Here is a 25,569-nt window from a genome sequence, read left to right on the forward strand (position 1 = left end):
ACTGACTAGTGACATACCCTAAGATATGATACTGGGTCCATTATTAAGTGCCTTCATTATTGGTATTATTACTTAATGTCTTGCACCACCCTCCTGCATGGAATACTGATAATGAGCTTGCTGGGGTGAAGGGGTGTCTGTGGAGAAAAGTGCCCCCAGCATGGCCCATAGAGGTTCTTAGTGCAACACCAGTTAAATAAGTGCCTTTTACAGTGCAGCATGGAGAGGATGTATAGAAACATGCATGGAAAATATGAATGTCTGGTCAAAACCTTGCCTGGGAATAAGTGACGTGGCTCTCAAAGACTAAGAAATAGTTGTGTTTGAGTGGTATCATATTCTGGGCAGTATCAGGTCAGCATTCCCAGGTCTTTAATAAATACCAGGAGGATATAATTCAAAATAATGTCTGTAAGCCAATATAAGGCTGGAACTGGCATGTAAAATTTGTGCGTAGCTGTACGTGGACACCAGAAGCTAGCTGCTATGCTGTCAATCTGAGACCTCTAAAGCTCTGCACCCAGTCACTGCCACACAGAACCTTTAAAACTAGCATGAAGACCAGCACCGGGTGAGTTTAATTGAAATACTTTAAAAAGAGAACTATATTGCTAAACTTTTGGCTATAGCCTCACTATTTTTCTCTGACTTCAAGTTACAATTATAGCTCTCTCTTCCAGAGAATGCTTATTGAGGGGAATAGAGCAAAATGTGAGGTAACAAAAAAGGCTATGCTACTAAATGCTTCTATCCCATGGAAGCTCAAAATACACTTCATAAGTTCTAGGCAGAGGCTTAAGGGACAGACACCAAGGGTTGTAATGAGGAGTGAGTGGGGAAAAGTTCCCCCAGCAGAGTCATGAAGCAGTAAAAGTGCAAGGGCTCCTCTTGGCTTTTCATTGCAGCAATTGGAGTGCATGGCAACAGGTGACAATGGCAGTGGTACTAAAATTGCCATATCACCATGTATGTGCTAACAGCACAGTAGTGTCAATTCTCCTAAGTAACAAGTGATAGAACAAGAGGAAATGGCCTCAAATTGCACCCAGGGAGGTTTAGATTTGATATATAAGAAAACTTTATTCACTGGAAGGGTTGTCAGGCATTTGGTACAAGCTGCCCAGGGCACTGATGGAATAGCAGTCCCTGGAAGCATTCATAAAACTTGTAGATGTGGTACTTAGGGTTTAGTGGTGGACCTGGCAGTTTTAGGTTAATGGTTGGACTTGATCTTTTCCAGCCTAAAGGATTCTGTGAGTAATTATTCAAAATACACTGCCTTGAAAGGGACCAGTGAAGCAGGGCATGGAACATGGTACTCACAACTTTATGCTTTGTGAAGACCAGATAAGAAAAGTGTGATAGAGGGATTGTGCGCAACTTTGTCAGGCGGAACAAAGGGTGGCATGAGTTCATATAATAGTCTGAAAGGGGAAAGAAGGCAAGAAAAAATGGGGAGAGATAAAAGAAGGTAGGACTGAAGCTGAGACATGCAGAAGAATAGTGAAAAAGCTAATTAGCAGCAAGCAAAGAAAATCCAGAGTTCCCTTTGTGCCCTTTGTAGCTGCAATCCTCAGACGTGAGTGGCGTCTGTGGGTCTGTGAGGGAGCCCACATGGCCTGAGATGCCATAGCTCTCAACTATGCCTGTGCTGTAGGGACTAGCTCTGCAACATGGGAGTGCTGGGGGGGTTTTCCTTCTAACACATGTGGTTAGACAAGATAGTCTCTTCTGGCAAGGAGCTTCCCAAAGACACCTTGCTAGTTCCCATTTTCATTTGCAAGACTTTATTTATCACTTTGTTTCAGCAAGTCAGATCCCGCGTAGTCCAGAGGGGTTTTGATCTAGAGCCTATTGATTAGGAGATAAGTGAAGTTGTCCTGTATCAGTTGTTACAGGTGTAGGTTGGCCTGGGCGAGGGGGAAAGGGTAGTTGGTACTTCACTGTCAGCGCTTACACTCCGACACAAGACATAAAATTGAATTGTTTCATTGTACTGAACCATTGTGTTTCCCTTCCTTTTAGCTCATGGACACACTCTCATGAAAAAGTAATATTTAGCTGTTATCTGTGGCAGTATGGTACCCATTTTGACCATCCCTCTTGGTCACTGTACCTCTTCACAGTGACAAGCCCTTCTCTAATCCTTAGCCCTCTGCAGACTGGCCTTTTCTTCTCTCTTCTGGTAGTGCTACAAAGGAAAAAGTTTGCCAAAGGTCTTTACATTTGAACACAAAATTTGGTTTCTCAGTTGTTAATGAAGTTATGCTGAATTTAACGTATCACAATTTACTGATTTTCTTGCATCTAAACGTCAGATCTTATGCTTGGCTAGCTGATTATCCTTTTCCATACTGCATTAATCCAGAGGCAGATGTTGATGATCTTGTTAAATACTATGTAGGATGAGATTTTCAATACCCTGGCAGTTAAATTGCATACTGTCAAGCTGTTATTTCTAGCACCTTTACTACCTTTTTTTCATCTATTGTGATGGAACTGGAGATTTTAATTAATTTATTTATTCAAACTGTATTCCTGATCTGTTTGTGTATAATTTTTAATTTTGTATAAAATATCTGACTTGTGACAGGTAATTGCACAGCTGGTTTTTGCTGTATGCTTATCAGTAAGTCATACCAATTTGCTAAAACAGATCATTAGGTCAAACGCTTTTGTAGAAATTAAACAAACTAGTTCTGAGAAATGTTTTCCATTACTCCTGCTGCTGGCTGAGGAAAGACAATTTAATTTCTTGGGTTTTAAGAGACAGTCAACATTCATTTCAAGACACATTATCTTCCATGGGAAAAGGAGTAAGATGCTGGGCCAATTTACCACTTGTGGAATGGGATCTAGAGGACTAAGGGATATTGTATCAACAGAATAAAGCTGTTAAGGGCTGTGTTGCTGAGTCAAGCCAGTGTGTGGATAGGTAGTACTTTTTGGCTTTAGCATAATGAAAATCTAATTGTCCCCTGGTCCTTCAAGAAGCATCATGTTGTAATGTCCTGAAGTGGCTGCAGAAAGCAAGTAAAACCTGTAACCTCATCTTTGTGAAATTGGCTTTAATGTGATATAATGATGTTATTGCTACTTCAAAAAATCTAAATTCATATGGAAGTTTTTCTTTCCTTAGAAAATAGTCTTGGGGCATTTTGTGGATTTTTGTCCAAAATACCATGGTCGTGGAGTGCTCAATGTCACATATTCATTTCAGATGATGTGCCAGCCTCAGCGGCACTGGACTGAAAATGGCGACTGTTTTCTGTCAGTCTACAGAGTTGATCCAAAAGATAAAAAGTTGCCCTCTGGAAAAAAACAGAACCATAGTAAGTAGTCTACTACATTATCTGCAAATTTATCAATGAATGCAGATTGATTGTTCCTTTTCATTACCACCCTTTCTGTGTTTTGCATGTTTTGCTCCTCCCGAGGGACTGCATGGGAATAGCATGTTGACTATAAGTATAAATTAAATGTTTGTGCAAAAGAAGAACTATTAAAATGTAATCCTGGGCAGGATGTGCCTGTCAGCAGGAAGCTTCCTAAAATACCCTTTGTTTTAAGGGTGGAATTTTAGAGTAGGAGGGAAGTGTAGAATTGCTATTTACCTGTCTGATGCTGCTTTTGACACACATGATGAGCTAGCTTCATTTGACTGTCACCTCCTTAGGAGGCAGAATTCCTCGGCCCACACTTTTCTTAGCATTGACTACTTCTTTATTTACTCTTTGTGTCTTTGCATTTTATCTGGACTGTGCATTTTCAGTGAAGCTCCAGTTAAAGACAGGCTTCTCAGTCATGGCATTGTAGGAGGGCCCACAGAGCCTCCCACACAGTGCCTTCCTCAAAGAGAGATAGGGATGTCTGTTTCTTTGAAGAAGCACTTTTGAAACAAAAGGGATTCCCCTATGCCTCTGACAATTTTTTTTCCCACCACACATGTACAGAGCCATCAAACTGATGGGCCTCCTTCCATTTGTCAGATTTTGCAGAATAACCAGATTTTAGGATTTCCCCCTGGATGTGCTGTGTCTCTTTGGGTTGCCTCTGGGCAATGCCTGAGAGGAGCTGTGGGCAAGGCAGTGGCTGAAGGAGGGCTTTGACAACCGGGGCTGAAGGAACCTCAGTCAGAGGACTGGGAGGTTCAGGACAGTGAAATCTTGGAGAAGGTGTAAACTAAATCAAAACCTTTTCCAGTCGCCTTTACCCCTTTTGTGTCTATTTGGATTTTGCCTTCTCAAGGTCTTCAGTGACCTTTTCCTTTATAATGACATGTGGTCAGCAGTAAGAACCAAAAGAGTGAGTCATTAAAATGTGCTGAAAACTTGCAATTACAGTGCCTTGGCATGAAAATTTTGTCTCTGAAAGAACTTGAGCACAGCTTAGAAATCAGCGACCAGAGTTTGGCACTTTTCTTAGCTACCAGAGCAACTGACAGAATTTGAAATCAGTCAAATTTGTAGGGAGGAAAAAACTGGTGAGTTAAAAAACAAGAACATAGCAAGACCATGTCTGAATAAATTTCCAGTCATCTGTACATAGACCATTTATTGAGAAAGATAAGAAACTAAATTTTCATAATCCTGATTACATGCAGAGGATTGACCCAGATGCATGATTTTAGCTGTATTTATTATATTTAAGCACAACGAATGCCTTCACATGTGTTTACTGAAATGAGGATCCACAACCACTTAAATGCCTCTTAAATATTCCTGTTTAAAAAATAAACTATTGGATTCATGCATACTAAGAAGTAATGTATATGGCTGTGGTGTTCTAGAATTAATTAGATCTCTTATTTCAGTTTTAGAATCTAGAAGATATTTTCTCATTGCTTGCAGAATAAAATAGTTAAATCCTCTGCTTAGATCTGAAAGTAGTTTTGCCCACAGCAATCAAACTAATATTTTCTTTATAGCTCATTCTCTCTGTAAGCCTTATGCTGATTTCATTAGGCGTTAGATCAGGTTCCAAGTAACTAATTATATTTATAGTGTGATTTCTTTGCTCAGAACAACTAATTTAGTTAAAGGAGTTGGTGGGAATGGTGAAAGGTTAAGTAGTATTCCGTTGCATTTCTTTGTCCAGGTGCAAGACACCAGGAAAACTGTCTTTGTGTTCATAAGCCCTCAGTATTAAGCTGAGCAGCAGCCTTCCTGTTTTCAGTATTTTGTGAGAGCATAGTGATGAGCAATTGATATACTGACTTTTTCTTTTATATTGAGTAGGGCTGATATATTTTTGGCATAAGAAATAGGGTCAAAAAGAACTTCTCATCTGAAAGTGATGAGAAGTCAAAATGTGAGGATTTCCATGTTTTTCCCGTATGCTCATTGCCCCAACTCTCTTCCTAATATTTCTTAATACATTTTCTCTCACACAGCACTGTTGTAAAGCCACCACCCTCCCTTTCATCACTTTCCCACTCTTGCCACAAATCCCCTCTCACCTACAACCCACAGACCTGCCTCTATTTCCTCAACTCAGACCTGCTGCTCCACTCATGCTCATCTTTGAAACAGCCTGTGCTGCATCCGTGCTTCTGTTACTGCCTTCCTAAACACTGCACAGGCAGCTAAATAATGCTTCTCTCAGCTGGCCCTATCCACAAACGTAAAAGACCCTTTCAGCTTTGGTTTTTGGGATTTAAAAACTTGGACAAAAGTAGGTTTGTTTAGCAGCTTTACTTTGCTAAAGGATATGCAGGTTCTATTCTTGCATCACTAGCACTGATTCTGTATCTCTTTCTCTAAACTGGCTCTCTTGTCCTCGCTCCACAGCTGTGTTTCTCTGGACAGTATATTATTGCTTTCCTTGCCCTTAGAAATCCACACATTTTCAACATACAATGAACATCACATATCCAGAGTGCTCAGCCAAAATTTTCTGGGTTCTTTTGTTTTTCCTCTCTGAGACTGTAATGCAAAGAAATAGGCTCATTTGAAGTTGACTTTTTGACAAAAGGTCTGGTATTTGACACAGCCCTGTAGACTACAAAGGTATATTGGGTCATTAAATGCTGGATCTTGTTAACATTCTAGTGGAAGCCTGCAGAATTTTGAAGGCCTGAGCCATAACATCATACTCTAATCTAAAATTTACTGAGAACCTTGAGTTACCTTTTTTTTTTTGGTATGTTTCCATTCCTGAGAAAAGCAAGAACTGCAAGACTGACTTATATATACTCACTCAATTAATCAAGTGAGAGTGAATCAAACCTTTCCAGGCAATTTTGTTTGAAGTGTCTGCACTCTTCTCTGTATCGCATGAGGTGCCAACACCAGTGGGAGTTTGCCTGAGGTAAGAGCTGTGGGTTTGGATGTATTCTTCCATTTTTATTAAGCCTTACACTCACAGGAATTTTGTGCTTTTTAATCTTGTAACTGTACAAAACTTATCTGGGTAAGGAGGAAGATAACTTAGTGAATTGCTTTAATTATTCTCATAACTGGTCACATTAGATTTTATGAACTAGTTACACTTAAAAAATTCCAGACCCACTTTTATAGCAAGAAAATGTTTAACTGAAATTTTTGTGCCATACATCTAACCAGTAATAAACCAGTAGCTCAGCTGAGCTACCAAGATACATCAGTACTGCGTGCTTCTTCCCAGTTGGTCCTTATTTTCATTGTATCCATTTAAACCTTTTAATTTCTTTTTCTGCCTTTATAATCTGTATGCTTGTCTTTGAAATCCTTTATATGGAATGACTTCTAGCAAAAAAGCAAGTTATCAAAAAAAAAAATCCAGCTAAGCATGCTAAATATGTATTGCTCTTACTATTCAGAGTATAGCTGCAGAATTGAGTAGTATTTGCAGTGCAGTAGCACTGAGATTTCCCATGCTGGTAAACATAATACAAGGCAATCTTACACCCCTCATAATCTTTCAAAACAAGAAAATGGGATCGAAAGTGAAACCAGGACATGAAGAAGCCAACAGCATTTTGGAAAGGTCTTGTGGCAAGTACTATGCAATGCATTCATTTGTGAATACAATTAATTATTCAGTTAAGCAGGACTTGTATGCTACTTCACATAACCAAAATTAGATCCAGTAGCATCTGATATCTTGGCATAAGAATCTACCAAAAAGATGGTAATATGACAAGACTGTCTCCCTTTTATTTTTATGTATAAGGTACAAACAAATGAAAGAAGAGACCTGTTTAGTCTGTGCTATGGGACTGAAATTCTACACAAGAATAGTCATAGATTAATTCACTGAAAGTTTTGAATTAGCACCTCAGACTATCTATTTTTAGGAGCTCTAAATTCTTTGGAATAAGTTTTTTCAGGACAGGTTAATATTTTTAATACTTGAAATGTTTTGTTGCAGTCTTTTAGCTAGTACTCCTTCCAGTACTGGTTTTTAAAATTCATCATTTAGCTTCCAAAGGGTCATCTGGCTCTCATGAGGTGGAGTTTTCCTCTGGGTAAATAACTTGTTTGTTATAAAGAGTAATGCTCAAAATGATAACTTGAATTTTCAGTTAAGGGAGTGGGAACATGGATGTTCACGGCAGACATAGGACAACATAAGCAGATCCCATCTGAAATTTTACTAGAATGGGAAATGTATCTACTTGGATGAATACAATTAGGTCTCTCTCAGCTTCAAACACAGCAATGAAAAGGCAGTTCAGTGTTTTATTTCCTGTCTGTCAGTTAAAAGTGCCATATAGAATTATGGCCAAATACAACTACCAGATTTTCATATGAACATGTTAACTACCGGTGTAAAGCTGAAAAGAAAGCTTCTGTCTGCAGCAGTAGAGGCACATTCTCTGGTGTTCCAGAGTGAAACCATCTTACATTTGTAGATCTAGGCTGTGAACATGAACCCCTGTTTGTCTCTCTGCACACTTCCTGCAAAGCCACAAAAGTGTATTTTAGGTAAAAATGAACAGACCAAGTGCATTCCATGTGCCTGACACCCACCTGCTCAAATCAGAGCAAGGTTTTAAAAAAACTGGGCTAATTTTTCCCAACTGTAGTGGGGAATAATGTTTCTTTTCCCATCATCTTTTGGTAAAGGCCCTTGTGCAGAGTATATGTTAATCCATGCATTTTAAAGAATGAGACGACTTGCAGTATAAAAACCCAAAGCATTCATATCAGTTACAGACACCGGAATACTTTTGATGGATCTAATATTCAGCCTTTGGCTGGAAGGCAATTTTAAAAGAACCAACTAGTTAAACTTGAGATACTTCTATTTCCTCATAAGATTTACTTCTCCTCCTTAATCTGTAACTCCATAGTGAGTTTCTCTAACCATCAATACGACAGTACAGCAATATTGCCTCATCAGTCATGATTTACTTAATGTTTTCTGAATTTAGTAATATTTGATTAAAATTTAATGTGAACATATCATATCATGCCACATATATTATTGCATCCATTAATCAGGTAACCATAATAATGAAATGTCGGAAGATTGGATGAAAAAGGAGCTGAAGTCTTTGATATATGTTTGGCATGGGTTTGTGAGTGATTAACGAAAAGATACCCAGTCAATTGTGTAAAGCTTCATTAATATACATTTACAATCATCTATGTACTGTATCATCAGATATTTTTAACCTTAGTTAAACTTGATTTTTTAATTTACTGAATGACACTAAATATTAATAATCCTGAAAAATATATAGTATTCTATTAACTCTCATAATGCCAGAATGATTCATAATGTGTCTTAATGCTTTTGTAGCAAACTATGTACTAAAAATATGGTCAGAGTTAATGGATCAATTTTGTTAAAGGTGGAATAACAAATGCTTTATGCATGGCTCTATAAACTTCAAATTACACAATCTTATTGAAATAAATGTAAGTTGGTATTTCCATCTACTTTTTTAATATGCAAAGTTATATATGATCTAATCTAGCAAAGCGTCTACTCCAGTTTGATAGAGGAGATATTGATAACAGTAACACCTGAGTTCATACTTGTAAGTATTTTGTTAAACATATGAAGACTTTCTAGATAAAAAAAAACCAAAATCCAAACCAAAGTTGAAATCCTAAGGCTTCAACTCATGAAGCAGGATTATGACATGTTCTCCAGGTAAATTTTGAGAAATTTGTCATTGTTTTCTTGCTATTTGTGAAAAGGAACAGTTAAAGCAATAATCCTACAGCCTGGATCCATGTAGGAGGTTCTTTGTTGTGCAATGGATCTTAACAGGGCTGTTTGTCATGGCAGGAGTGCATCCATGGCTCTTGAGTCATGTGTGTTCTTGCACTCAGGGCTGAACACAGAACAGATCAGCGCACACAGGCTTCATTGGTAACAATGCTGAATGCTCCCAATGGCTCGCAATGTACGTGCCCCTCATTGTATACATCACGGAGCATGCTTGCAGGGTGTCCTGGAGGTACCTGTTGAAAAGCTGCAGCTGTTATACATCTGATATTTGTCTCACATCTTCTCTCACTTTTGGTGAGAATTCAATTTATTTAGTTTTCATATATTGATTACTGTGAATCATAGAGAGCACAATCATTTTTTTCACTGCAGCTACAGGTAGCTAAGTACATATTTACATTAAAACAACTTCAGAGAACAGATCTCTTCAGAATAGTTTCACAACAGTGTTGCCATTCATCTTTTAACATGGCCAGTGATTTTGAAGTATGTTCGGTTAGAAGCTTTATGCTGATCTCTAAATTGAAATATTGCCTCTTTTGAAGTCTGCTTGGTGATCTCTCTTGTGTGGTGTTGATCTGTATAATCACCATGCAGTACATTGGCATCCAGTTTATATTTTTATCCCACAATGTCTTGTCTTCAGCTGATTTAAGGATGTTTTCTTCAGTAGTGTATAGTGGGCAAAAGCTGATAGCAGTGTTTGGGTACTTGGGTAACAGCTTAGTTCTGAGCAAGGCAGATGAGTGCCCATCAATCTACTGATAATGGGCATTAAAAAAAGTCAGGCCAGAATCTATGGCTCTTCTAAACTAAATTCAGCCAAAATAGACCTATGTAGCTGCATCTGGTACCTGTTCTGCTAAGAAATGTGAACCTATGAATTGAAGGAAAAGTTGTAGCTGATTACTACCAATTTAGTATTTGTAAACAGTCTGACTGGATGCTATACAGAGCCTGCTTGCTTGGAGATTCACAGAGACATAAGTAAAATAATTGTTATTCCATCTAAATATAAAATGATCCACCTGTGCTGGCAATATTCTTAATACATGCTTTATAAAAAAAAATTGATATGAGTGTACAGACTCTGTATTGTGTTGCATTACTTATTTTACACCACCTAGTTCACATGCAGCCTTTGGCACCAATAGGTCTCATCTTAAATCTTGACTGTGCAGACTGGTGATGAAGAAAAATGCATTGTATACTTTCATTATGTACCTGTGAAGAAGAATTAGGAAGACACAGGGTGCAGAATTCTTTCTTGGGCTTAGGTGGACTTTTGAAAAGGAATTTGTTTCTGAGCGCCTGTCAGCCAGAGTAACCATAACTCATTTTCTGTGGCTGTTAATCCTGCTTGTGAGGGGGTAGGGATAGTCATTTTCTTTGTAGTTGAAGGCAGGAACAGCATCATAACAAATAATGACTTTAGGATCAGCCTAAATGGATGAAGTGCAATTGCAGTTGTCCTTCAAAATTAAGAACAGTAGGAAAAAAATACGGAAAATATGATCTAAACTAATATTACTTTCAGCTTTTGTTGAGTGCTCTCTAGCCTAGGGCCTGTCAAGGCTTGCAAATGCTAAGGCAATGGATGTTGAAACATCTATGTTAAGCAGTTATTTGTTCACTCTTTTTAGGTGGGAAAATCAGAAATACAGGATACAAGTGTCCCTTGTACAGGTAGCAGTAACAGAACAGGGGGTTGTACCCCAGAGACCTGTGGTTGACTTTTAGACGCTGCAGTTCATCACTGAAACAGCACATTGAATATAACATGCATTCCCAATCTTTTCAGCAAAGCAGGCTTTTTTCCTACACATTCACAGATTTCATGGAAGAGAAAACCCATCAGAGATTTGGTGATTTTAAACAGTGTTTCTTCTTTTCATCTTTAGTTATAGCTGGGCAAATGGTGTTAAGTGTAGGTATCGAAAGCCATGGATGGGAACTCCTAAGAGTCTGTAAAAAGATTCTATTTTGATAATTCTTTTTGATGAAAGGCATGAGAAGAAGTTGTCTTTGGGAATGTGACAATTGCTGCAGTGCACAAAGTTATTTCCTCCTAGTGGCATCTGTTTTTCAGGAGAGAAAAATGCTGAGATTATGCTACAGCCTGAAGCTCTAGCATGTTGATGAGGTAGAAGGAGTCCAAATAAATTAACTGTTGTCAGACTCTGATTCCAGTGACTGGGATTTTATGTGGTTGGGGAAAAAATGGTCTTACATATTTGGAAAATTGTAGTCTGCTTTGGCAAGAAGGAAAGTGAGCAGATCAGAGCCTGTTTCTCATGTCATTGAAGTGTTTGAGGACTTGCCTTCTGCTGAGATGGGAGAGAACCTTCTGCAAAATTAAAGTGTTTGTTACATCTATCTAAAATGTGTAGCCCTGTTCTTGATGTAAGATTTGCATGACTTCAATCTGCTCTTCTGGCCTAGGGAGGTCTGCCTCTAGCAGTTAGAGGAGTTTTTTTTTCAGGAATGAACTCTGACAGTTCCTTGAGTTTATGTTGCTGAATTATGTAAATATTGATGTGGGACTTGAGGAGAAAGAGCAATGTGAGTTTGCCAGTGCTAATGTCCTTGCCCTGTCTTTCTGCAGCTGTCTCTGATACGATGGCTGAAGTATTGCAAATACTTTTAGTTACTCCTTTATATTATGGGTGCAAAAAAGGGAGGGGGGATTGTTTGCAGCTGACTGCATCTTGGAAGTTCAGAATCATTTGCTTGTCTTCATGCTTCTGTATTTTTATATTCATATCCAGTGTCTCTCTGGTGGGCTTACGAGAATGATGGGGAAATCTTACACTAAGATTTGAACATGAAGTTGAATTCTGAGTTTGGAATTTCCATTTCTGTGGACTTACACCTTTTCAGCATAGTATTGGAGAATCTAGTGGTGCTTTAAGCACAGGTTCTCCTCAGCCTTGCAACTAACTGGAAGGAACTGCATGCGTCGTAGGTCCTTGTGCACAGAATAGGTAGGGTTTTAGGTAGGTGCTGTAGAGCTTTTGTTTGTTTATGTGGAAATGAGGGTGCTGCTCTCTGTAAATCAGGGAGACCAAGGTGATGGAAGGTTTCTTAGCAGAGAGTGATGATTTAGTTGGGATACCTGGTAGATAACAACTCATGCTGCACACTGGGAGCCAGCCATTGAGAAATTTCTCTCTTCTGTAGAAACACACAGCCACTCAGTAGAGATTCGTTTGTGCAGCACTGAGCTGAGTTACAGTACCTGAGATTTCAAATGACAAAAGAATCTTGCTGTCAGACTCCCTCTGCTGAGCTGCTGATACAAAGGGCTGTGGGAGGCGAGTAGGAACACCAAAGTGTCTCCAATTGTTCTCAGATAGCTCTTCACAGAAAGGTCTTCCCAGAGTTTGCTGCATAGAAAGCACAACCCACACATCATTGTTACTCATTCGTTCAGTTTAAGAGGCTTGTTTTTCACAGATGTGCTCTTCCTGTTTGGCATTTGTAACTGAGGATTGTTGTTAGTTGTAGAAAAGTGTCATCCAACTACAAACTGAGATTTTCAGCTGATTCATGAACACCTTTGTAACTACAGCATAAAAAGGAATATAGTTGAGTGTGGAATGTAGGTTAAGCTATTTCTACCCCAGTATATTATACTACACAGGGAGGGTGAAAAAGAAATCTTAATTAATAGCTATGCAAAAATTCCCTCCCCACCTTATATCAAATCGAATTAGTAAAGCAATTAGAAGATAGAGTTAATTTCTATATGTTAGCCTGCATTATTCATGTGGGCCCTATATATAGAGATGTGTATATATATGGATTTTAAAATAATTAACCAGAATTGCTGTACATGGTAAGTAAACAATCAGTATGTTTGAGTAAGGCTTTCATGTCAGAAAATTGGCCAGACATGCTAACAAAGGCAGTGAAATTTGTGAAAAGAGGAGAAAATGAATTATCTCAGAATACTGGGACCACGACCATTCATGTCTGTATAACAGATAATTTGTGGAGCTTGGAAGTTTTTATGTCTACGTTAATACTACAGCCAAATAGGATAATCACAGATAAGTAGCTGTTTATTGTTGTTCCAGAGAATAATGATCAGATGTGTGTTATTTCTGCCCAAGTTTTCTTCAGCATATACTTATCATCTCATGTCTGGCTTTAGAAAAAACGTCTAGATAAAAAAATAGTAAAAATGCCTTTTGAAAGTGATTTTAAAATAGTTCTTCATACCAAAGTGCAACTGCAAAAACACTTCTGAATTGAAAAAGCAGCTTCTGTTTGGCATATGGATTAAATGTGCTCTCTCCTAGTTACATCTGTATCTGGCTGGGAACTCCATCTCTAGGAATTTACGCTCTTTGAAAACAGCATTAGGCGTGAATCTGGCTGCTTGTCAGAAGGCTATCCTTGCTTAGGCTTCCTTAGATCAGTGAGTTTTTAAAAAGTAAGGATTTTTTTTAATGCATAAGTATTCTCCTAAAAATTGATAAGCACATAGAAAATGTTAACTATTAAAACAAAAAGGAAAAATAACAGCATTTGCCAATACGTTTGCAGCAGAGTGAGAACCCAACACATACCTCTGGAAAGTTGGTCTACTAAATTAAGTGCAAAATAAGTATTCTGAATTATCTAATTGTTTTTTCATTCTTAAGGTTTTGTTTTATTGTTGCAAGATTTTTTTAAAACCTACAGACAAGGATCTAATTTCTGGTACCTGAGCATTGGCAAACACATTGGAGAGAAATATCCTAAGGGGAATCAAATTTATTCACTCTGTAAATTACAGCTGTATTTAATATTGAGTGTTCTGGTATTCTTGGAAGTCTTCCTTTTCAGTGAATTTAGAACAAAAATGCCAGCAAATCAGTTTTAGTGGTGTTGATATGTGTTCAGTGGAAAGAATGAGTGGAAGAGGAAGAGACATCTGGATGGTGTTACTTCTGCAAAGAAAATATATACCATCCATCATAAGGCAGAATGAAGCACTAGAGTGACTTTTCTGATGCTATGCAAATTGTGATTGTCCTCAGTACATTCAATTTCTGTTCTGAGACATGATTTTTAAGATCTCTTCACTACTAGATCCAGACATTCCACAGAAGGTTGCTGTCCTTCAAGATTCTGAAGATGACTTGGCTTAGGATGAGCGTTACAGGGGTCAATCAGCTGGGGGCTGTAATCTTCCTGGCAGCTGCCCCCAGCTAGTGACCTCCTGTCTGTCCTGAGGAAGAAGGGCACTAGCAATGTGCCTTTCCAGGCAGCCCTCCCATTATCCAAAGTGAGGTATAGTTTTTATGCTTCCTTCCCAAATGTCCACAATGTGTGCCTGGTCTCAAACCAGTGTAGTGTAAGGAAATAATCCAGGTGTGCTCTCATGCCTTCAGCCCACAAACAGAATGGCCGTGGGACTCCTCACCCTCAGATCAAAACATGGGAACTCTCTTTACATTTTTACATAGCTTTTCTCACAACGACTTTGCCAAATGTGCAGAGCAACAGGGAGCCCTGAAGCAGCCTGTCTCCTCATCCCTTTCCAAAGTCACCTCCTTAAAGGATCACCTCATAATGGGGACTGATTGCCTGTTTGATCTTGGTGAGCCTCAGTTTCACACTAAACCACGCAGATGCCTCAGGGGCCACCACAGAAGCACGGGTGATGAGAGGATATTAGTGTATACCTGCATTCCTGCACAGTATCTGCTCTATAGTTAAACACCTTAAATAACCCTTGGAAATTATTCTGGCTGTATTAAAAAGTGGTAGCTTAGCAACTGTGGGATTTTTTTGGGTTTTTTTTTTTTTTTTTTTTTTTAACCAAACAGTAAAGGAAGTGAGTTCTAATCCTCTTGAGGGTGCTGTTTATTAAAATTTCCACCATGGAAATTAGACAGTATCTTCCTCTTTCCCAAAACAATTCTGGACTAATTGCAAAAGAAACATTTCTTTTAGCTGAGGTGACAGAAATAGATGTTAGAGACAGTAAATAAAGTGGGATTTTTTTTTTTCCAGAAAACTGGAAAATATATGAGGCTTGTTAGTGCATCTGTTAAATAGTGGCTTTAGGAGGTTAGGTAGAAAAGGATACAGGCTTGTTAAGTGCTCTATATAATGGGTCAAGAACCCATAAAGAGAATTAGGATGCCTTGTAAATGCGTGGCAGTCACAGCATCAAGGTTAAATGGAATTGCCCAATCAGCAGGATGGTAACAGGGAGTTGATGTTCTTAAACCCACTCTGGACTTTGCTTTCCCGTGGTTGGTAAGGGTTGACTTCCATGGGAAGTGCTCTGCTTGTAGGCCATTCTACTGGAGTAGGGGAATTAGATGGACATGAGTTGACATTTGGGATTTGACCATCTTAGGTGCCCATCTTAGAAAAAGAAAGTGATATGGTTTGTTGTTTGGGGTTTTTTTCCCTCCTGATGAGTATGTATGATCTCTCTTGTTCTTTTTGATATTAAATATCTTAATATAAAGCACCTCTGCACGGTGTAGGTATCTAAGTGTCAACCCATTGAAGAACTTCATCCTGTCAGAGTGTCCTTGACTTCAAAAATGCTTCTGGCTTTGGGGGAAGTACACAAAAAAATACAAAAAAAAGCTGAGTCTGTGCTTTACTGTGCTGCACCCTGAGATGTTTCCTGTGCAGACAAATTTGTACTTGGCTATATATCTTGAAATTTGTAATTTCACACCTGAATTGATGATATTGAGTTGTTTTCACTATACATGCAAGGTATTTAGAAATGTATTCTGTTAATGATTCCTTTCACATTTGCGACATTGAAGTCAATTAGAAGTCCTTGTGTGTTTTTTTGTATGTTTGAGACATCACTGATCCTGGAATGGCACAATTTGGTCAGTTAATCACTGTTTTATATCCTCCTTCTTTTTTATAGTGCTTTATTGGTGTTCTGTGGGGAGAGATAGAAGAGAATTGAGCTACAGGCTGTGGAACATGCCTACAGAACTCCATGGCAGTACAGAGAAGTTTGTCTCTGCCTGATTCTGGGGGGGAGGAGGTGCCACATGGCAGAGCCCTACGGAGAAGAGCCTGTGGAACCTGACAGACCCCTGAATAGCAGGAGATCACCCCTATAGGGACATGAGGAAAGCTGTCGCTGACATGGCGATACGTGACAGGTCACTTAGTGAGACTTCCCATACAGGGAAATACTGTGTCTTGAAGAAGTGTCTAAACCCAGCTTGTTTCTTTGAATAAGCAGTTCAGATTCCCTGCCAGTCTGAGCCTGAGTCTCAGTTGTTACAGTGTTTCCTATTGCAGACATTATCCATTGAAATTCAGATTACTCACCATACTATAATTGTTGCTTCCTCACACTTGTTTGGCACCCATTGGAGAATGCTTTAGGGAAGGAAATGCCAGAATAAAGAAGGGGGAGAAAGATCACTGCTCAGTGGTCCCTCTTGACCACTTTAATAGAGAAAATTGCAATAATCATATCTATAGTAAATATGCTAAAAAGCAGTAGTATGTTAAAATTATAAAATTGCTATAACTATCTGTTGATAGCTGAGCTGTGTCCAAATGTATAGTAATAACCTTGTTATTCTGAAAGCTTCTCTTGTACCTAGGGTGCCCCTTTTCCCTCCACAACATTAACACTGTGCATCCAATGTCAATCCAGACAGGTTTTTGGACAAAAGGTAAAATAAGAGTAGCTGTGGTACTGAAATAGATGTGCAGGTGCAGAGAAATGCAGCTGTAACACAGGACATGGTGGCACACTCAGCTGGGTAACCATTGCTCCCTGAACAGTTGCAGACCCTACCCAGCTCCAGATACTCCCACCTGTGCCAGGCCAAGGCACAAAAATTGTGTTTCATTGGGAGGACTTGACAGTCTCTGGGCTGGGAGGTGAGGGAGGGCACCAGAGGGTTCCTGTAGAGTTTCTCCCAGCTCTTGCCAAATTACTGATTCGTGGTGCCGCCCTTGCACGTGTGTGCCGTAAACATATAGGGCATAAAGCATTGAAGACTCTGGCAAAATACCTATGCTGGTCTTGCTGTATGTCATGCTCCGAGGCCAAGACCTCACAGGGGGCTCGTGTCTCCAGCTCATGTTCTGAAGGGCTGTAGTTCATAGAGCATAAATTCCTGGAGTGTTTCTGCCTTGCAGCTCTGCAGATAGATCAGGAGACAGTGTGGCATGATGCTATGGCAGGGTGCAGTATCCAGAGGAACTGTGTAAGGGAATACACTTCCCAGTTCCAGAGGAACAGGACAGTCCCTTTTATTGTGTGACCTGGAAATGACCCACTGCAGGTCAAAACAGAGAGTCTGCATTTGCTGGTGTTTAAGTGCTTATGTAGATACTAACGTTGCTATGAATACTCCAAAATAACCTTGAAACTCCTTAGTATTTCAAGCCCATATTGCTTAACTAACCCCTTGCAAACCCATGCCCAGGGAAAAATTATTCTAAATCTCCCATGTCCAAATTCCAGATTTGAGTGGAAAGAATTACAAAATTGCATGCAAATGTTTTGGATTAAAACGGATTTTTACAGTGAAGCCTTACAATTATTATAAAGTGACTATTATAAACTAATACATTATTTTAAACTAGTTTGCAAACAGAAGTAACGCAATGGCTCTTGCTTCAGAATCAGCAAATGAATCATGGTTTCTGAAGGGCTTTGCTGTTAAAGCTCAAGGACCATGTTCCATTTGAATTGGGAAGAAGCTGATATCAGGTACCCTCACTTGAAAAGGCAAGCATTGAACCACCCACCACTCAGCAGGACAAGGATTCCTGGCTGTGTATTGCCAAGATGGAAGAAGAGAAATCTCTTCTCTCTCCCTTGGCAGTGGTTTATGGTGCTTACCTGGAACAGGATCTTCCATTTGAACATCTCCATAGCCACTAGATGAGAGCACAAGATTAAAGCAGAAATATTTTTCTTCTATCTCAAGAGACAATCTGCCATCTGCACAGCTTGTTTTCATAATACAAGCATAAGTGAAATTTTGTAAATGCTTTTCCTTTCTATAAGTGAAAACTTATGTAAGTGAAGGAAGACATTTTTAATAATTTTGCTTTTTAAGGCTGGGAAGGGGAAGAGGGGAATATGCCAGAGACCAAATGGGTGGAATTTTTCTGTGAGTAAAAGAGACAGGAAGGATTTGATGGCTCAGCCTTATCGATGTTACAAAACATGGGGGCAGGTGCTTGTAGTAGATGCAAACAGCATTAACTCAGTAAAGATCAAGTAATTTTTTAAGGGGAAATAGTGTAAATGTGACAGAACCACATACTCCTCATAAATGTTTGAACTTCAGAAGTTTCTCTAGTTTGAACTTCAGGAGACTACATTAAACTATAATACACAGTTACAGGGCAAAGGGAACTTCATTACTGAACAGTGTCTTGGCTGTCTGTCTCAGTAGTGACACAAGTCAGCCTTGGATTTATCATATAAATACCGCTTAAGAAAACCACGTGCGATGTAATAGAAATGTTCTATCTAAAACCACACACTGAACTGAAAAAGAAAAGGTTTATGTCCTTGAAGAGGCTGTGAAGAACAGAAAACTTCACAAATTCTTGTGTTTAACATTACTTTTTAATATCCTTGCATTAAAAATGAATGATTACTTTTTAATATTACTTGTAGCCAACTATCCCCTACCGTATAGATAAATTTCTTGTATGATTTTATTATATGCTCAATAATAGTACCTATAAGCTCGGATTTCTTTTGAATATAAATGATTGGAAACAATATCTACCCTAAAGCATCTTTAATGTCATTATAGATGGGTAGGAGTAAATTAAGCGGTATTTAGCCACCAAAGTCTTTAATTTCATTGCATTTGAGTAGGAGTTAGACATTATGAGGTCCAATTAAAAAAGTCACTAATGTTTTTACATCTGAGTAGGAGTAAATTAAACAAAATCACTCCTGAGCTGCTAATATCATTTTAATTGAATGTCATTCAGTTTCTAACTGCTGTTACAACTCAGTAGATAATGAGTCAAGCTCAACAAATCATCTGAGCTCCAGGTACCATGGCTACTAGGGGTGAGGGCAGAGTTTAGGGATGGAGATGGAAATTGTTGGAAGTTAGGAAGCTGACAGGAATGATAGCAGGCCTGACATCTCTTGGTTGATGAGATCTATGTTCATCTAAAAATATCACCCTAACAAGAGCTAATGTAGCAAGGCTGCAAGCCAGGTCATTATTTCTGGTGTTCAGACATAAAAAAAAAAAAAAAGGCAAAAAAGGGGCATTTATCCAGAAGATGTGATTTACAGAGTGAATGCTAGAGAGGCTAATGCCATTTATTTACACCTCATGAATTATTCATTGTTTGATTTAACATTAGTCTTGATGATGAGACAATGGTGAAACAATACTAGACAATATATAGATTTACACATGCAAAAATAAAAATCACAAGCATTATTTTTTGATCTAGAACAGATAATACTGCATTTTCCTCACATGGGGAAATCTTTTCACTTCGGTAAATAGCAGGTTTAAGACAAGCTGTGGCACTTTGTATAGCGACAGTTAAAGAGAATAGAGTGAAAAATACCCTTCATTGTAACTGAAATGACTATAAAACAGTAGATATTTTGCCCTAAAAGCAGTTCAAGCTGTTACACAATACTAGGCTTCCATCTGGAAAAACTGCAGGGTTTTCAACTTACTATTAGTTTGTGAGCATCCGATCTGTTCTGATATTTTCGATGTGTATGTGTTTGACTGCTGAGAGCCAATACTACTTTAAAGTGTGCATGTAAGACCAAGAGACGAGGGTCTCCTGACTGAAGCCCCGTCCTTGTTCCAAACTCAAGCTGGGTGTTGGCTTCAGGTATAATCACACACTTGTGTATAGTTACACATTTTCCTTTGGCCTAGGTGATACATGTGGCCCTGCAGGAAACAGTGAGGCCAAAGGGCCACTGTGGTCTATGTGTTTACATGTATCTGGTACTACTTCTTGCTCATGTTCAGAAAGTCCCGTCAACTATCTCGCCTATGTACTCAAAATCATAGAGGGGGAAGCTTTTAGTTCTGTTTCTTTCTTTTGTATAAGAAAACTGGAGGAAGATAGCAGATACCATAGACCTGCCTTTTCTCTTACCTTTCTGCAAGGCTGAGGCCCCTTCAAAAGCTATGATCCATACACATTGTCCCTCCTCCAAGGGTAGGGAGCAAGGAGAAAGTCAGTGCTGCTGGACAGGGAAAGCAACTGCAGAGCTACAAACTGTCTTTCCTCGGGGCTCTGAGGATACCCTGTTATAGAAGAATAGGTTGCATGTAGCCACAGCAGCACTCTTTTCCTCAGGGGTTCTCCTGCAACCCCTGTCTCCAGATAACAGAATGTACCAAGGCAGCACAGAGTTGTCACAGGAGAGAGATCTTGGGCCTTTCCAGGATGGACTTCCCTATATTCTCCATCCTCAAGGTTAGTTACTTAGCCCAGGCACTGCTGGGTAGATCTGAGGTATATTCCAACAATGCCCTTTCCATCATAAATAATTCCTAGTTTTTACAGAGAGCAGCATGGGTGTGAGGAGGTGACAGTAGAACTTCAGTGGTAGGATAGGAAAGTTACAATTCCTTCTTGGCTGGAAGGACAGATTTCCCATTGCCAGGGACACTGTCTTCTCAAATATGATGCTTTGACAAAAAAGGCAATTGTCGAATTCTGCTTCTTCCTAGATCTTTCTCATATTTAATTGTGAGATTCTCCATATACTCTCTCTACTACAACATGCTATGTGTCACTGTGTAGTTCTGCTTTTACTTTTCTTGCAATAAATGGATGTCTGGCAAGACATTCTGGACAACTTGAAATAATTGAGTGAAATAAAGGAAACTGTCAGTGAATGTAAAGAGGGAGGCAATCTACTAGACTCCAGTGAACTTCTGAAATAAAAGGCTGGAGTTTGTTAGCTGTTAGTGTCAGACAGAGGAAGAGGATGGACAGTAAGAATGGTTAATTAGGTAGGTTTTGCTTTTAGAGCTGATTTTCAAATGAGCAAATATGAGCAGAAATTCCTGCTTGGGATTCAAGTCTGGCTGCTTTTTGCATTCACCTTCCGTGATGTGGAACACCAAAGAGCCCCAGTGCTAAATTTTGGTTCGGTATTCCCAGCAGGCAAGAGAGTGAGCTCTGTGAATTAAGACTTAAAGCTTTCATGCAGGGTGTGTGAAGAAAAGTTTGAGATTAAGCGTGGGCTAAACTCTCTGTGTAGATGTATTGTTACAAACATGCTCTGGGACATACAGAATTATATTGTTACTTGGGGGAACAATGATGAAATGTTTTGACATAGCCTTTTGTCTTTTCTGTGTAGATTGCACTGGAACATGTTACAGCTTGTTTTAACTAATGTGCAACATAGATTGGTTGTGTCTTGTGTTTGTGAAATTCCGATGGTAGCACTGCAAAAATAATTGCTAACAAAACTCTTACAGCATTTACTTGGGGAACTCCTGAGAAATGTAATTACTTCCTTCATGTTAAGATACTTAAATAGGTAGGATTTTAGTTATTGAAAGGCAAGGATATAGACTTTGCTTTGGAATACCTGCTTATTGCCCTGCCTGTGCCTAAGTGGCAATTTATGTGAAACATTTTGCATCTGCACATGAAGTTGTTCCACTTGATCTCTGTGTCTGTCAATCACAAACCAACAAAATCTTTTTAAGAGGTCTAAAGACTACTAATTCAGTATTAAAATATTAGACCTGAATCTTATTTCCTCAAAAAAAAAAAATCTCATTGCAGTCTTATATTGCAAATTTTCTCATTCTTCCACTGCACTTTCAACGTCCCAGAGACCAGTATGAATTGCACTTAGAAGCACTGTGGAACTAGGATGCATTCCTGGGTAAGAAACAAAAGTCTGTCACCCACAGAAGTATTGCTAGGCTAGAAGACATCATAGCTGATACTTCTGCTTGCAAAGAGAGCAGTTTGCTTCAGTAAAGAAAGTTGTCACAGTGTAATAAAAGATAAAGTAATAAGTGTTTCCAGTTTTTTTTTTTCTCCTGGCAATCCTCATTTGAGCACTTACTTCTTTGAATTTTGTTGGTCAGGCAAAGTTCCTTAGCTGTTCAAGTCTACTCTTTCTGGTTTAGCAGTCATGTTGGAGGTTTCTATCTTAAGCTTAAAGAGGTTGGTCAAAACCATCTTTCTTTTCAAATAGGCCAATTTAAATCAAAATGGATATGTTTTTCAAAATTTTCTAATTGTACATGGAGTTAGGCATGTCTAATGCAAACTTAGATTACTAATGAGTCTGCATTTGCCTCACTTTGTTCTTGTAGTCAAGCACTTAGTTTCCTATCTCAGAAATATTTATGTCCTTCATAGCTGAAAAGTCAAGTTTTGCTTGGTGTCTGTTAATTCCGAGCCCAGTTACTCTTTCCCCTGTGACTGGAACATGTATGCTATTCTCCACATGTAACAAATACCTCTGAAGTCTGTGGGCACAAAATCAGGTAGAAGAGCTCTTGAAAATGCATCTGGTCTCAAATGAGGAACTTTAATTTTTTTCTGTAACCACAAGTTATGGAATTAGTTTGATGGTAAGAGTTATGTTTACAGTGTCCTTAGTGCTTGCTTTGAAATATGTCAGTAAATATAAAACTCAAACTACTCCTTGTATTATTCACAGGTGAATCTAGTTTGACCATTTTTAAATGGCAGTACCTTCAGTGCAGCCTGAAGATAGGAATGATAATCTTGAGAGGGCTATTTGTTCACAAAAATCATAGAACTGGCTCTTTATGCCCTCTGCTCAGCCAAGGCCTACAGAAAGCTGAAACAATGAGATACTGGGTGCTCTGTGCTTGAACCACCTTCCCTGTAAACTTATGTGCTGGAGTTGATGAAGTTACACTCTTTGCAGGTTTTGCACGGTTCTGACAGGTGACAAAATCATTGCAGGCTGTGATCCACATCATCTGCTGCAGGCATTCACTTCATATGTCGTTCAGAGCACTTCTAGTTGGAGCCACATGAGGCCAGCCTGGGTTTCACCTGGGCTGTCTGGGTATCTGTGTGCTTGTGAAGTACGTGGGTTAGAGAGAAACCTGGGCCATTAAAGGTCTCTATATAAAGCACTCAGAGCTGGTCCTTTTAAGGAGAAAGAAGTACTGCTAACCCCCTTCCCCCATGCTTGGGCATGGCAGTGCTGCCTGTGACCCATTGTCCTAGCTGAGTCTCAAGGAAGAAGAGATGTGACTTTGCCTATTCAAGCAGCTAACAGTTCTAGGTGGGACTTTGTCTTTCTTTAGGGGTACTCAGGAGAGCATGCACACACCACTTACATCCTAGATTTGAGCCCAGACAGGCAAATTCTCTGCATATGCAGCTGGAGAAAGATGCCCTCAGAGTACGATTTATGGCATTTAAGTCAGATGCTTAAAATTAGACAGTCTGTATGCATCCTCTGTCTGTATTTTGTATACTAATCTGAAAGCCTGGATGGTAGGAAACTAATGCTTTCTAAGCCTGTGAGCAAGACTGCCTAGATGATCCACTGCATGGATACTCACACAAATACTCTGTGCTGTCTTTCATCAGCTCTGCCAGGGAACAACAGGACTGAGACTTGTGAAGTTTGCTGTCCCTGCATCTCTGTCTTTCCCAGGTATGCAGTCATCAGAACTGCTGCCCAAACAGGACTGTTTTGCCTACCTTATCGGATGCAGAATAGCAAAATTTTGACTCTAATTAGTTACACAGCATTTTCCTTAGCAGTTAGGAGTTTTTGACCAGCTTCGAGAGTTTGGTATGATTTGCTGACTTTGGTTTGATTATCTAATTCTGTATAAAAGGAATAGAAGTGTTTTGTGCTTTTGGTGCATTTTTAAATGTTGCTTCTTTGTACCCCTTAAGATAAAACAGCAAAATGACCTTTTAAACTTGAACAATGCAGAGTAAGATATGGAGTAGTGCATTCTGAGTAGAAGTTGGACTAAAATTCTTTCATCAAAGTCTACAGCGAATCACAGACTTATATAGAGCTCTTTGGAAAGCAAGTCACGAGCTAGACTTTGAGATTATTTTAATGACTTGCATAGGAAAGTACATAGCTATCCTTGTGGTTATTTTCTCTGATAGCATCTCAACTTTCAGAGTCTGTGTACCTGTGTAATAAACATGAATAGGTGCTGGCAAAGGGACATCACAGCACAAATACCCTATTCCTTTTTATGAGGTTTAGATAGACTCATTCTTGTCCAAACCATTAAAAGCTGAGTTTAGGCAGTCAACAACTTAAATATAGCTGTCAGAATGGATTTCAAAATATAGTCTTCCCATGTACAACACACGAGACTTAACTCTTCTGTCATCCAGGTGGAATGTGTCTGTGGTTCCCTGGTAGAAACCAAGTACAATACATTACTTTTAACATCTTGTTCTGAGTATCCTGGGTATGTTTAGAAAATGTTGGTGCCAGCTGGCAGATTGCTGGTGAGGCTGAATACATGAGGCTTCTGCTCTTGCAGTGTCATTGCAGCTCCACAATTCCTTCATCAATTTTTCTGATTTCTGTAATTCAAGAGACTTGCTTTGCATGCACCTTCACTTGAGTATGTCAGGAGTGGTTTTATCAAACCTCACCTTTGCTGCAATTTTTTATTGCAGGATTTAAAAAAAATCGCATTAAATCAAATTCATGCAACTAGTTTCTTTTTTTTTCCCCTCACTAATTGCTTTTACGTTAGTCTCACTAATCCATAAGTGCCAGTAGTCTCTGAGATACTGGATCTCATTTAATTTCCAAAGAAGCAGAAGAGAGCTAAAACAAGAAAATGTCACAGCATAAACAGACAACAGAAGGGAAGAAAAAACTAGATAAAACAGTTTCTTCTCCTCCTACTTTACATTCATTCACTCAGCCATATCACATGTAACATCAGAGCATTCTCGTCTCTTGAAACTTACTTATCGCTCAAGAAGAGTGACAAGTTGATCTCCCTTCATGTACATAATTGTGCAAACGTCACAGAGCCTGAGGAGAGAGGACTCTCATCCTGCCCAGTAACCATTACAGCTTTAAAGGTTAGTAGAGGCAGTCAGCATTATTTCAACATTTTCCCCCAGAAATGAGAGTATAAATCAGAGATGGTTTGCTTGGTTTGGGGTTTGTTTTTGTTTTCAGGATGATTTTTAGCACAGTATTTGTTAAAAAAAATTTAATAAAAGCCTTGAAACTATGGAAATAATTCTCTGGATTTTTTTTAAAGTAAATTTTTAGTCCAAGTGACTTTTAATTTAGGAATTTGAATTGATTTTAAAAAATCAAAGTGAAATGTTTAAAAAAATCTTGAAGGATTTTGATTGACTTAATCAGTGTTGTATCTGGATCTCCATTTGTGGAAAGTTTAATCTTTTTATTCTGATTCCATTATT

General features: G+C 38.9%; 2 long non-coding RNA genes across 5 annotated transcripts in view; one reads left to right on the plus strand and one right to left on the minus strand.

Moving 5' to 3' along the window:
• The window catches only part of LOC137477836 (uncharacterized), a 73,956-nt gene that overhangs the window by 9,042 nt on the left and 39,345 nt on the right, over positions 1-25,569 (plus strand). For 2 of the 4 annotated variants that reach the window (XR_011001206.1, XR_011001208.1), the window contains exon 2: positions 3,221-3,332. This is a non-coding gene — a long non-coding RNA (uncharacterized lncRNA). Of the gene's footprint in view, positions 1-50; positions 572-894; positions 1,580-3,220; positions 3,333-25,569 lie in introns of those variants that run through there. The other 2 variants (XR_011001207.1, XR_011001209.1) reach the window with 2 other exon arrangements.
• On the minus strand, positions 3,160-15,393 carry LOC137477837 (uncharacterized). The gene is made up of 3 exons (XR_011001210.1): positions 14,501-15,393; positions 12,404-12,551; positions 3,160-3,311 (listed from the first exon to the last, which is right to left on the minus strand). It is a non-coding gene; the product is annotated as an uncharacterized lncRNA (long non-coding RNA).

Source organism: Anomalospiza imberbis, chromosome 8 (assembly GCF_031753505.1).
Source record: "Anomalospiza imberbis isolate Cuckoo-Finch-1a 21T00152 chromosome 8, ASM3175350v1, whole genome shotgun sequence".
Taxonomy (NCBI): domain Eukaryota; kingdom Metazoa; phylum Chordata; class Aves; order Passeriformes; family Viduidae; genus Anomalospiza; species Anomalospiza imberbis.